General features: G+C 38.5%; 1 protein-coding gene across 2 annotated transcripts in view; it reads left to right on the forward strand.

The window, feature by feature from the left end:
* UNC5D (unc-5 netrin receptor D) overlaps window positions 1-14,090 on the forward strand; it is a 214,688-nt gene that overhangs the window by 42,801 nt on the left and 157,797 nt on the right. For both annotated transcript variants that reach the window (XM_040538038.1, XM_040538039.1), the window contains one exon: window positions 6,619-6,704. The gene's annotated coding sequence lies outside the window, so the exon portion shown is untranslated. The remainder of the gene's footprint in view (window positions 1-6,618; window positions 6,705-14,090) is intronic.

Genomic DNA, 14,090 nt, shown 5'->3' on the forward strand with positions numbered 1-14,090 from the left:
AGTTTGTCGCTACTCAGCAGTTCAGCTATTAACAGATTTATCTAATTACATTCTTCACAAGGTGCACTGAGAAAAGTTACTTATTAAAATTCTACATCCTTCCTTTTTAAACGTATGACTTATTAAAATTGTAATCATTCAATGGGAAACGAAGCATTGGGAATTATATTTACTTATACAGAGATCTACAGCCTTCTGAAGTCAGTGGAAATTTTTCTGTTTATCTCAATGACTTTTGCATCAGAGCTGTAAGTTGCAAGTAGAGGCAGTTTCAACCCCTCTTAATTGTGTTCATGTACAAGATGGTATCTAATGGTTATGAGTACTTGCCTTTTCTATTCAGCATGAGATATGCTACACAACAGCTTTGGCAAAAGAATATGGGACAATCCTGCAGTTATTACAAAAAGGCTATAGTCAGTATTTTTAAAGATGCAAAATGAATTTTGGAATACAGATAGTATTGTAAGTTAATGTATTTGTATTCATAACTCTTCCAGGTTTTAATATCTTTTGTAAAACACTATCCCAAAGGGAAACTGTGGAGTACATAGGCTATTGGGGTTGTTTTTGACTTTTGAAACTCTTTATGATTTAAATTCTAATTTTGCGAAAGTTCATTCTTATTATTTTCAGAGAAAATTGAAATGATTGGCCAGTCCCCACATCCTCCATTCAATTTCCTTCAGGCACTGCGTCCCGGACAAGGAGGCGCTGTGCTGGATAGAATTGTGGCATGGTCTTAGTTGATAATGACAAATAATTAATCTCCTTGCTTGGATGATAAAAAATCGAGACATTATTGCACAGGTTTTAGACATACGAAATCCTTGTTCTGCTGGAGACAGCTGGACCTCTGCCTCAGAATCCTTAGTTTGTGAGGAAATAGTGAAAGTGGTGGAATTAATTGACTTTGTATTTCCATTGCTCTTCAGGTATGATTAGAAGCTCAGTTCCATTTCTTCTTCTTAGCCACAGACAATTTTGAAAATCATGGCCATTGTGTCTATTTCTGAAGCATAAGATCTTATCCTGATTCTGTCACATTTATACCTCGCTATTTTTTATCCGTTTCTCGTATGTAGTGATATTTTTAACTGAGATGCTGAGTTATGCAATAATATATGTAAAATCTCCTTGGTGATATTTTGCAAAGGGGAAAAAATAAAGCTGTCAGGGAACTGATCTTGAAAAATACAAGCTTTATTCTAGCTGCCTTACTTCATATTATGTCCAAGTGCAAATCTTTTGTTACAAGAGAAGAAGACTTTTCTCTAGTTTTATTCACAAACCCCAAATAGAGTCTATTGTTTTGTCCTGTGGTGTAGAGCATTACAAACATTATGATAGTGGGGTGGCCTTGCATCAGCTAGAAGGATTGGCAGATCTGGTAGTACATAGGAATTTTAAGATAAATTTTACCTGTGGGAAATCTCCAGGTTTTTATTACATTTCTGGAGTAATTGTCCTCCCCTTTTGCTCATTTCTAGAGGGAAAGATAACACCTCTCTTCCATTAATGAGCCTTCTTTTATCTAAATTATTTAAATACAAGGCAATGTCCCTGCTCGTTCTCCTGCAATATAGGCAGCCCCATACCGAAATACTAAGGACACTTCTAAATGAGATTTAATAATATAGTAGGACATTTAGCATATATTAATTAAATATCAGCAGATGGTAAGGAGAGCCCTCGCTGAGAGTGAATAACTACAGAGAGAAATATAACTGCCATGTAATTAAACCAAACCTGCTGAAACAATGAAGGTGCAATTACTTTTTTATTAACACATTACACTTGCGTGCAATGCTGAGGAATTTAATTAGTACCTAACTTCAATTACATTCAACTCCGGAGATGGTTCAGGTAACAAAGTTCTGAATCTGAAGACTTGCAAAGTGTGAAGGTGTTTGGGTCCATGGTACCTCACCATCTGAATTGTGTGGTAGTTGTACTCTTGTCAGTCCAATGAGCGTCAGCATACAAAAGAGGATTTGTAAAGCCCTGCTTTTCCATCTTCCCTTTCTGCTTTCTCCTAAACCATGCCCACTGACATCCTCCACCGAAAACCTCTTAGTCTAGCCCTGTCTGGTCACAATTCGATCTGAGCTTAGTTGGGCTGTGTAACACTGGAGTCTGAGGTTGCTGACCTACTGCTTCTGGAGCCTGTAACTGGTGGTAAGTCTGGGAAGGGTGATGATTCCTAGAAGCCACTGCTGTTAGAAAGTTCTACGATGCGGAGAGCTCTGGTGTGGATAAGACTTAGGCAGTTTGAGACAACTATCATGAGCCAACATGAACATTGGTGTAAAATTTACAAACTCTAAGTCATTTGAATTCAGAGAAAATCTGGTAGGATTTCCTCATACCAGATATGGGATGTTTACCTCAAGAATTCCTTTGAATAATTTTCTCTTAGTTGACCACGTTAACAAATAGTTCAAAAATTCCAGCTGTTGTAGACCTTCTTCTCTGTACAGTCTCAGCTACTTGAAGAAATTCATATAACATCTTTCTGTTGGTCAGTAATTAACAAAGTGTTTACACATGTGCTTCATTGTATGCCTTAATTTCATCACATGCTTAAACTTTGTCTGGAATAAGCATGTTTGAGTTCTTCAAAATTTAAGGTGCTGGCTGTGCAAAGGGAAGGCTTGCTGGATGCCCCTTCCATCACAGTAGTGCACTGGGGCAGCCTATTCACTTGCTCGGGGCCTTGAGTGTGGTTTAGGTGATGGTGTTTGGGGGACTTGCTGGAAATTACAGATTAAACTTCAGTTTTTCATACAAGGCATACAGGAGGACAATGCACTTTTTCCGGCTTTATTTTGAAGACTGAGCTGCATGTTAAGTGGCGTTAAATTCTTACTCCAGACCTCTGCATGCAGCTGAATTGTACTCTTATTTAACAGGTGTTTTTCTAGCTAGTCTTCTGTAATTGTTCAGTGAAACCTTTGTCCCTCTTACCTAAGATTCATTCAGCATGTTTACAAACTCATCAAATGAAGTATTAATATCATTGCAACTCCTTTTCTTTAGCTCATCTTTCCTCTGAAAAGCCCTGGTGGAAACACTTAATCACATTTTCCAAAGGAAGATAGCAGCTTGGCTGTTGCTGCTCTTCTGTATTTGTATCACAGGTGTGAAATTGAATGCCTGTGAGTTCTGCTCCACAAGCATCAAAGTCCTTTTATCCAGATGAGTGCACAAGGTTATATGACAAACTTCTGTGCTGAGGACCAGCCAGCTTGGAACTAGAGTGTGACAGGGACTGAAACATCACAACTCCAGCTAACTATTCGGGAGTATTCAGAACAACTGGATAATGAAATCTGCTGGTAGTCTTCTATGTAAGGAGTTAAAAATTACCACTACATTTCCTATTTCACCCAGGGAGATAGTTATACAGCAGAGAATAATACTTCCCTCTTCCTTTTCTCTTTTCTCTTGGTTAAAACACTAAATTCTGAGAAGGTAAATCCTGAAAATAGCCTTCTGGCCTATGAATTCAGTGGTCCAAAGCTATCAATAGCTGGGGTAGCATCATTTATTTCAGGAAAGACCAGAGGTACATTTTATGGGTTTGAATTCAGCTCCTGTACATTGTAGAGTATTAACTGCAATGCTCTAACGTTTTGCTTTCCTCAACATCACATAAACCTCAGACCACTAACGTGCACGGACCCTTTGATCAGTGGATTAAAATAAAATTATCCACATAGCATTCAAAAGGAATGATACCTGGACTTGCACATCATGCCCTAGCTGTACCTTTTTACCACACTGATTCTCTCCATCCTCTTCAACAATTTCCTGACATACTTCACTGTTTTGAAGGCTCTCATTTCAGACTCGAATGGAAGAGCCAGACTATTACTGAGAAACCATGTGCTATAAAGAGAAATAGCAGAATGAAACAGAACAATGATTTGTGTGCCCCTTTGCTTCATCTTTGACAGCAGACAATGCTGGATGCTTCATAAAGAAGTCATAATAATTTCATTGTCTTCAGCCAATCTGAAGCATACAGGTAAACCACTTGGCACTGCACAAGTGACTTCTCTTCCTGACTGCTGCTGACAATGAAGAAACAAGAGCATACTGGAAGCATTTGATAGTTACACAGAATTGTCTTTTAACTTTGCGCTTTCTAAACTAAATTCCCTTAAGTTTAATGCATTCTTTTTTTTTTTTTTTTTTAACGATAATTGTAAAATTCCACTGTATCACATGAAATAATAAGTAGCATTGGGAACAGAACCCTGGCATCCTGTTCTCAGGAGGAGGTCAAACACCTTGCTTATCTTGGTAGGGGAAACAGACCCTGTCTGATGAATCTTTTTGGAGAACAGTAACACCAAGGTTTTCGGCAGTACTCATAATTAATTTGTCCTTTTTTAAACTAGCTTACAACAGACTAGAAAAACTTGTACAGAAATATAACACACTGGCATAAAAATAGGTGTAAGACAAGTATAATCTAGTAAAGGGACAGCAATGTGAATTCCGTTTTAAAACATAGGTACTGTGACTACTGTGCTGTGCAGTGGTTCTGTGCATCTCTATTAATGTGGACAGGACTCAAACCTGACAGATACTGACAGCAGCATATTATGGTGTGAAGATCAAGTAAATGCACTAGAGATAGTGTTGAAACGTCTTTGTCAACTCATCATTGTTAGGTGCAGACCAAAGCAAATATTTTTTTTTCAGTCTAATTGTTTGGATATCACGTTAATTGCTCTATTTAATAAGCTATTATTAATGAATACTGGGAGAAATGCTAACATATTTATTAGGTACATATAGCACAGGAAACAAATCTTATTTTTAATACACAAATAGGTTGCACCTTATCTCTTGTTTCACAGGGGATTTGTTTAACCAAGACTGGCTGATATTAGCAGTCTCTTAAATTGAAAAATTGCAATTCATTCTCCCACAACTTTGATACAAGTCTTATCAGCACAAGGAAGTGACAAAAACATATCTCTTCTCCAAGACTCTGTAAGGATCAGCTGAGCAGCAAAAGAGACTTCATTTTGTAGCTCAGAAATGAAAATAATAGGTGAAAAGCTTTGTCCTTTACTGAAAGCAAGGTTTCAGATGCAGTGGTTGATGTGATATTCGGGTTTGCCCCTACTCATCAGCATGGCTGCATCATCTTTTTGCTGCTGCTCTGACTTGAACTAGTGCAGTGGTTCTCAAACTATGAAAGGTGTGGGGAAAAAAGGGAATGCAGAAGAATAGCTAACTAGATGGTTATTTTTTGTGCTGAGCCACTCCACTGTATATTGTTAATAATTAATTACTTCAGCTTAGGTCTGGATCCAAGCTTCATTGTCTTCAGATGCGCGTTGAATCTTGGTGGCGGTGTTATAATTTGTGATGCAGTTTTAAGAGCTTATTTACTCAACAACTGATGGCAAATAATCTTCAAAAATCTTCAGAAAAGCAGGGCTCAGAATATGTGAGCCAACATTTAAGATCTGGCCGTCTACAATATTTTTTCATCACATTTCAGTTTAAACTTCATTCCAGCTAAAATGTGTAGCACTGCCTTCCGTATCTTTTAAAAGAAAATAGGAAGGCCCATGTCTTAGTTATCTAAGATGGGCTCTGACTGTATCAAGGGAAATGCATGTGAGGTCTTTTTCCCTCCTATAGCTCCTCAGCTGCACAGAGACTTGAGTGGAGTTATTCGCACAGAATGGAATTGCTTCAGTTCATTCAAATTGGGATCACTTCTCCTCTCCTTTAAGGGAAGAGAACAGATAACTCCATTAAAGTGACATTGTATTAATGGTGGATCATGTCAGCTAATAAATAGTCAATGCTTTACATTGCCACATTAGTTTTTTTCTTTCTGTTTAAACAGCAGCACAATTTGACTCGTGTGTGTTAAATCTTCTCTAGTAGATGCTCTGAGCAATGAATTAAGTGTGAAAATCAGAGTAGCATTCTGGAGAGGAAAGGAAATTGTCAAACTCATTTCTGACAAGTGCCTGGATGAGGATCATGACAGTTTGCATTGTAAAAGCTGTGCTGGATAGTAAGCTGCATGGGCCATCGGATTCGAGGACCAAAATGGAAATGAACTTGTAATTTTTGCAAAACACTTTTCAGTATGATAAGTATTATTTTTACCCTAATTACTACCATCTTTGTTATTTTATAACCAACATGAAGAAGCACATTTCCTTTTAGTTTTATTACTCTAAAAGGTATTTAGTTTTTCTTTCTATCATGCAAAATTCAGGTTTTACAACTATAAAATTCCAAAATGTTTTACAAGTGGCCCTGATCCGGCAAAGACCTACCCATCTGTTTAGTTGAATGATAATAAGCATTTATATTCCAATAGTGCCCTTTACCTTGCTTGGGCTGTACACAGAACCATCTGCTTCAGATTGACTGTCTTTCAGACTGAGCTCTCCAAAAGCCCTGACCTTGTAATCTCATCTACGCCTTTGACCTTGCAGAGCTTCTCTGAATGAAGGATTAGGGTCTGCCACACACAAGGCAGCTTGTGAAAGCAGGGTTTAACATCGCAGATTTGTAATTGGAGTCAATGAAATTTTTCCTGAATATGATTTGAATTTCTGATTTGTTTTTCAGTAAGACAAAGCAAGAAATGGAATGCACGTTCATCCGCTCCATGTGTCGTCTTGTCTGAAAGCCTCTTGGTCAACTAAAGCAGTAAGGTAAATATACTTCTGGCTGTTAGATTGGGCTGTTTATTCCACACACTGATTTTTCTCTCTTTCCAAAGAGTAAATGCATTTTATTTTTCATTATATAAGGCTAGCAAAACAAGTAAAGCTATAACTACAAAAGGGAGTACTTCCAACAAGCACACAAGCAAGAAGATTGCCTACTGAGGCATGTGTTTGATGGTAAATGAATTGTATTTGTGAATTGCCTCCTATTTACTGTAAGGCTTTCAACAGTAATCTTTCTTGAGCTAAATTACATTATCACAATAAAGTTAAAAGGAACATGATTTCTTCAGCCAAACCTGCTTAGTCATTAAGCACCCCAGTTGCTTTGAAGTGTTCCTGCAGCCCTAACTAATAGAAGAAAACTTTCAGACTTACCAACGTGTGGCCCTGCCTTTCACAGAAACATTATCGATGAAGTGTGAAGGATGCAGAGCACACATGTGGAATAACAGTGCAATAAGCCTGCTCGGTCTTTCCAATTTGAGACTGGCTCTTCTGTATCTTGATGCCTCTTCACTCTAGCACCATGAAGAACTAGCTTACTTGAAGGATTTAAAATCAGTTCCTTATCCCCTGTATCCCTGTCTTACATTCCTTTTCTTAGCCCAATATTCTTGTCAGAGCAGAGAGATGGAGAATTTTGGCTGTTTCTCAAATTTGGTAACTGCAGTTCTCAGAAGAGTCATTTAAATCTTTTATCAGTGGACCCTGATTTCTTCTTTGATGTTAGAATCTACAAGAATAAGGGACATAAAACTCTTCCAACCTATTATATCTTGAGGTCAAACAGTGCACCTTCAGAGGTGCCTCCCAAAGTAGAGGCCTCTGGTAGATACAGACTATGACTCTAGTCTGTCAGGTGATGCTTTTAAAACTGTAGCAGGCCCTTTGACTCTGCAGCTATGAGACGCAGAAAACTAGGAACAAATATTTAACAGCAATCTCTTGTATTGATCTGGTTGTAGTCATGCTTTAAGTTAACAACAAATTCTCTTAATTGTGTTTTTGGTTTATTTTCTGTGATAAATTATTTTCTCATACTTTATAGCTCCTTAAACGTTTTTTCTGTAGCACTGTTTGCAAACTCATAGGATGTGATGCCTGAAAAGTTAGACAATGGAAGAGATATTATAAACTATAATTGCATGTAATTGCTGCTTTGTAAGTATTCATGGAGGAAAGAAAAGGCTTCCTTATTCTTTCAAATGTGAGTTTCAGCGTATAAATGTTTGTAAATCTGTCTTCTTTTCTATTTTTTTTTTTTGTTTGGTTTGTTTGCCCTAATCGTGCACTGAGAATGTTTGCAGGCTGTTCTGCATGTGATACCCAGGGTGTGCAACAGTCAGAAAGTGCTCAGAATCACTCTCATGGTAATACTATGTCTTTCTGACTTTTGGTGAAACTTTAGGAGAACTTAAAACATTTCATCCTGCAAAGCAGTTGGTTGCTTTCATGCTTTTTAAAACTTAGTTTATATTTTTGCAGTTTTTTGTTGTTGCACAGACAGAAGTTGCCTTTGATTCAATTCTGCCCTTAGAAACGCTGAGGAACATGGCACAGTTATTTGTTCCCATCCAAAATTTGGCAAGTGTTCTAAATTAAGGGAAAACCATATTGTCTGCCTTTGCTATTGGGTTTTTCAGGGTAGAAACAATAATCAATTAGGTTCTCAGTCCTTCACAACAGGTGAAAGAGAGAATGCCTGAAAGCGAATGGAGTGCATCTGTAGTGGTTTGCATTTAACGCTGCAACATCCTGTGTTGTCCCTTAAAACAATCAGTATATTAAATGCTACCTCTTTGAGACAGGGACACTATTATTTTGCAGTGGCGCAGAAGACATGAAGAAAGGAAAATGCATTCTAAATATTTCAGGCTGCTATTTCAAGCGGTCCTGGGTGGCAGAGGCCTGCCTTGCTATGGTCAAAACAAGTTACAGAAGGAATAGTTGGCATAATAAAGAAAAAATAGCTGGCGAAGTGTGGCAAATAAGCCCCATTTCTGATAATCTTAAGATGTTAGAAAGCTTTCTAATGCCTTTGCCCTTTTATGTGTTCCTAGCATGTTTCTCTGCTCCACGTAATTAGTGCCTGTCTTCTGCTGGGAAAACAGAAAGCTCAGAAGGGAGGGGCAAACCCTTGAGATAATGTTTAAGCAATAAGTTCCCAGTGTTTTATTGAGAATCCAGCAGTTCTGTTACGTAATTTCCCCAAGCAACCGGGATTTAGTCAGTGTTCCTAGTTGTAATTAAATGGTAAATCCTGGCATGGACAGCATCCAACACAGAGTAAGTCAGTTGTGATGAAGCACAGCAGGACACGAGATTTTTTACGCAGGAAAACAATCCAGCTTGGGAGGCTGAGCCCTCCTGGCAGAAGCCAGACAACAGGCAGACATCTCGGCGTGGTAACACAGGAGCTGTTTGGCAAGCAGAGAGTTTCAGCCATTTTCTACATGTATGCAATTTTCTGTGAAACATATTTATAAGAGGGCTTCATGTTTCATCGTCGGTGTGAATTATTTACAGAGCGCTTTATCGTTGTTACTACTGCAAGGAGAAGCCACGCTAAGAGGCTGTCGATTAGTGAAGATGCATTACGATGTAATTGTTGCATTACAGATTTCCCTACACCATTAAAAAACACTTCATATCAGTCAGTCAGCCTTTATAGAATACTTTTAATAGAAGTGTGTATTACGAGAAGCCTATATGCATTTTAGCCTTTCAGCTGTGTTTCACGCATCTAGAAATCACATAAATAGTCTAAAGAGGGAAGACTTTAGAGGAAAGCTAAGAAAAGAAGGCAGGGTAACAGTCTGTTCAGTGCTCAAAACAAAACAGAAAGCGAATAGATAAAGACACAAACGTATTACTCTGGAATGCCATCTTGCACTGTTTTACGTAGCTGTTTTTCAATTATCATGCAGCTTCCAGTGTTGAAAATAAGCACAAGGCAGTAACATGAGAACATATGGCCCTTACCAACAGCGTGATGTTCACTGATATGTTCCATGGGCTAACACAGAGCACTTGGCAATGGATTTTAGTGGATCCAGGATTTGACCTAGACATTTCATTTTATTTTATTCTATTCTATTCTATTCTATTCTATTCTATTCTATTCTATTCTATTTTTTGCATTTTTTGTATTTTTTGCATTTTTGTACTTGAGAAATGAAATCTGATCTATTGGTTGGTTTTATTTTGTTTGGTAGTTGTACTGAATTTCTATGAATTTACAAGTATGAACAACGTTGTCACTATGAACCTTTCAGGAGAGTGCATGCTCTCTGAAAAATGTTCTGCTCGGTTCAGTAATGTTTCTGTGACTCTCTTAAAGCTTACATTGCTTTCTGAAAGACAATCACTTCGTGTTTGAGTTTACCAGCCTGGGCCCAAGCCGGCACTGCAGCTCAGCGGCGGGTGTCGTCACCTCCTCTGCACAGCAGCAGGTTCAGCTGACATCAGGAGTGCATTGCCAGGTCTGAGGCTTTGAATCCACATTACTCTAAACTAAAGCCGACCCCATGAAGAATGATCTCTTACTGACTCTACAGCAGAGACTCCTGACTAGAATGTCCTTATTATGGCCAGAGTCTCTTTAATCATTAGCGAAAGCATGCTAGTTCATCAAACATTCAAAGCAATCAGGAGGGTAAATCATACAGAACAAACACCAGTAGCTAATGTGTATGCAATATAATACAGCAGAGGAAGTATCTCTTGTGGGCAGAGAGTGGCAGGACTAGTAATTTTGTGAATTGTATCATTAATAAAATATATTTTATTCTATTTGATGCTGACTTTGGAAGGTTCCTGTATGATTCTTACATTTTTAAGCATCAGAATTTTTTATTTCTAAAGGCTTTACCAGAGGCTAAATTGAGATCTAATACAAAATTCAAAGAGGTTCTGCTGAAATGCCATTAAAATTTTAACTTTATGTTCTTTCAGGGGTTTAAAAGTTATAGAGGCAAAGCTGTACAAGCCAAAAGGAATTTAACTATAAGATTTCTGTGTTCTGTAATAGGTGGAATGTCTGACCTGGCACAGATTCTTTGTTGGGTTATGTATTTTGAATATTTGGGTTTTCTCCTAGTAAATGCTTGTGTTCACTAGGGGATTTTCAGTACTTGATCTTTTTGAATGTTTTTCGCTGTAATTTTTCAAGTCTTTCTGTACTGATACATTAAAATCAGACAGAAATTTCTAAATCAGCGATATGATGAGGTTGCTCTTCAGAACTTGCCTCCGCACTCATGCCTGTGATGTGCTCCCATCTGAAGGAAGCCAGGAAGGTGGTTGGCCTTGACTACTTCTATCCAGGCCCCGTTGCTTTATTGCTGTATTGCTCACAGTCAGCTTGCAGCAGCCATGTATTGGTCTCTGACCATAGTTCCTGTCTCGATTGCGGGACCGAGGAGCGCCGCTTGGTTGGCCTGACCCGTACCCAGCCGGTAGGTAGACAGAGAAAATACAAACCTGCCTCTGCACCGTGCTCCAGCGAGGAGGGATTCTGGCTGGTGGGACTGTAACAAAGCAGGAGCATCCTCTGACCATGTCCCCATCACGACGGTGTAATTGCTAGGAAGGGATTCATTTGACAGAAGCTAATAAATAACAAGTGGAAATGTGCTAAGCAACGTTCCTGCTTTCTGTGAAGGATTTAGCTTTTGTTAAATATAACTATTAATGATATATAAGAAACAAATCCTTGGTCCATCACCCGTTCCATACAATATGTAAATGTCTTCATAGGTCTATTGCATGTTATCTCCTGTGATGGTTTTAATTTATAATCCAAAGTTATAAAACCCTGGGAAAAAAATGTCTTTTTGCAGGCTGTTAAGCATTGATGCTCATATAATATTTTTAATATGCCACAGACACTCATGGTAATTAAAGTGCCTGCTGATGGCAGAAGCATCTCCTGCCTTTCCCTTTATACTATCCAGGAAAAAAACAAAAACAAAAAAACAAACAAATGAACAAACAAAAACCAATAACAACAAAAAACAACCCAAGCTATCATGTGTTTCTGAAATTATTCTACACTGTTTTTAATTCTGATAGCTACTGAAAAATTTATGAATCAGCTTGTCTGCTATCAAAAGCTGCCTCATGGAACTTTACTGTATTGACACTTCATCATGATAGGGAAATATGTATCATCTCATTTAGTTTTGGAGAATGTGTCTGCAGGATGTCAGGCATAGTTAATGCCTCCAGATAGGCAGCTCTGAAAAGCATAGGCTGCATTTATCACTGCTACGGACCCAGAGCAAGGAGCAGTGCTGCAAATCCCTTGTCTTCTCTCTCCATCCAAAGTTGCTGATTAACCCTGCCAACACGTCTCAGCTTTGAGCAGGGGGGATGCTACTCGGGCTGAGTGCATAGCTGTTATTTATACGGATGCAGAGTCATCAGGGGATCAGGGCTTTCCAGGCACTGGAAATGAGGCTGTCCCTCCTGTGATGAGTATTGCATTGCTCTGGCAGAGACTGTGAACATGGTGAGCTTCCTGTAGCTGGTACGGAAACAGCTCTTAGATCCTGAGGTCTCCAAGAGCAGCCTCATGGACACACTGCTGGGCTGATCTGTGCCATAGGTGTGTGTCAAATTAGATGGGGATGAATTTCCAGCATGAATTTTTTAACGGACACTTCAAATAGCAGCGTGGCTATGATGGTGTGCTTTGCTGTGGTTTCAGAGCTTGCTGTTCTTACAGTAACCCGTCAAAAGATTTGTTTTCACTGTATTATTTATAAATGGGAAACAAATGTACCAAAATAAAAGGCAGTGCAAAGTAACACAGTAGGCTTATAGTCAACTGAGTCTGACAAATAAATTTACCTGCAGCACGTCATTAAGTGCATCGCCTTGCACAGCACACTCCACTTGGAGAGCAAGCTTTGCCAGAAGTCAGCTGCAGTTTACTAATGAAGGATGTTTGGATAGTTTGTGTGAAGTCCCTCTGATTTTATTGTACTTTATTGAAGTTGAAGACGTCAAACAAAAGCACTTTTAACTCTTGATCATACTGTTAGTGTTTACACAAGGTTATTTATTGACATCTGGGTGGGAGTGAGCACATACAAGAAATCACAGATAAAATAAGTGGAGTGAAAAGTGCAGACATCAGTTGGACTCAGCAAGGTGGGGACATCATTTCTAGTTTTTGTTTTCTTCAATGTATTTTCACCCCTGTGGAGTTTTTTGGTCAGGGGAATGGAACAGGAAAGTGATACGTTCATTTCAGAACAGCAGTTAGGAAAAAAAAACAAACTTTCTCTTTTGATGTTCCAATATTATCTTTAGTAATTGTCAGTGTGCTGGCTGTATGATTCATTCCTGTGTAACTATGAACTTAGGAACCTATGATTGGACTTGGGGAAGAAATTAGGTAGCTAAATTCCAAACTGAAACTCTGATTTCTCTTCCTTAGCCATTGTCCAAGCCTGGAGGTGAATACACTATGAAGTGTTCTACTTTGAGCCTCCCCAGCTTTTCAGCCCTGGTCTCCTGTGTTGGATTTGTCCTACTTTCCAGCACAGATGTTTTTAAAGGCTGACATGCCTTTGTTCTGGTCGGGCTTAACATTCCCCAGAGTTACAGTTCGTTGCTGCAGCAAGAGTGACCCAAAATGCACATCTTCACTCCAAAGCGCAGCTCTTGATCCTCTACGTTGCTAACCATGTCAACAAGCTGTCATTATCAAAGTTTAATTGAATTATTTCAACAAGGTAATGCACTACTGCATAAAATAATTTTTAATTATTTTGTTTTAATTTAGGTGGCATGGAACAGAGAGAAATCAAATTGTTTTGGGAGAAAGGGAATGATAGGAGGGGGGATTAGGGTATGTATGGAGTAAACTAGTTTCCTTCCTTCGGTTTTATGACTCTTATTATATGTTCATGCAGCATCACATCTGCATTTATTGGAAAATCTAAATCTTTCTTGCACAAAATGCTCTGGTGCAAAATGATTTGTTAGATGAGCAAAATACTGAGTGCTGGTGCATCAAGATTAAATTTTTAACTATATATATGTTACATTACACATTTAGTATTTATGCAGGCACTACAAAGTGAAATTCCTCATAGCAGAAGCTCTAGTCTATTCTGGTTATTTCCTGTCCCTCACCAAAAGTGATGCACCTGTTTCACTTTGTCTTATCCTTCAACTCAAGCTAACTGGATTCTTGAATTCTGAAGTTTCAGTTTATTAGGGAATTGTGAGTTCCAGGCCTTGGTAATACTTGTTTTCTTTTGGCTGTTCATCTCTTTCTCAAACAACAAAATATATAGTTTAATGGTAGGTGAAGAATTAGCATCCATTCTTATTCTCATGATCATAACGGCGTGA

The sequence above is a fragment of the Cygnus olor genome, chromosome 27 (genome assembly GCF_009769625.2).
Source record: "Cygnus olor isolate bCygOlo1 chromosome 27, bCygOlo1.pri.v2, whole genome shotgun sequence".
Classification (NCBI taxonomy): Eukaryota; Metazoa; Chordata; class Aves; order Anseriformes; family Anatidae; genus Cygnus; species Cygnus olor.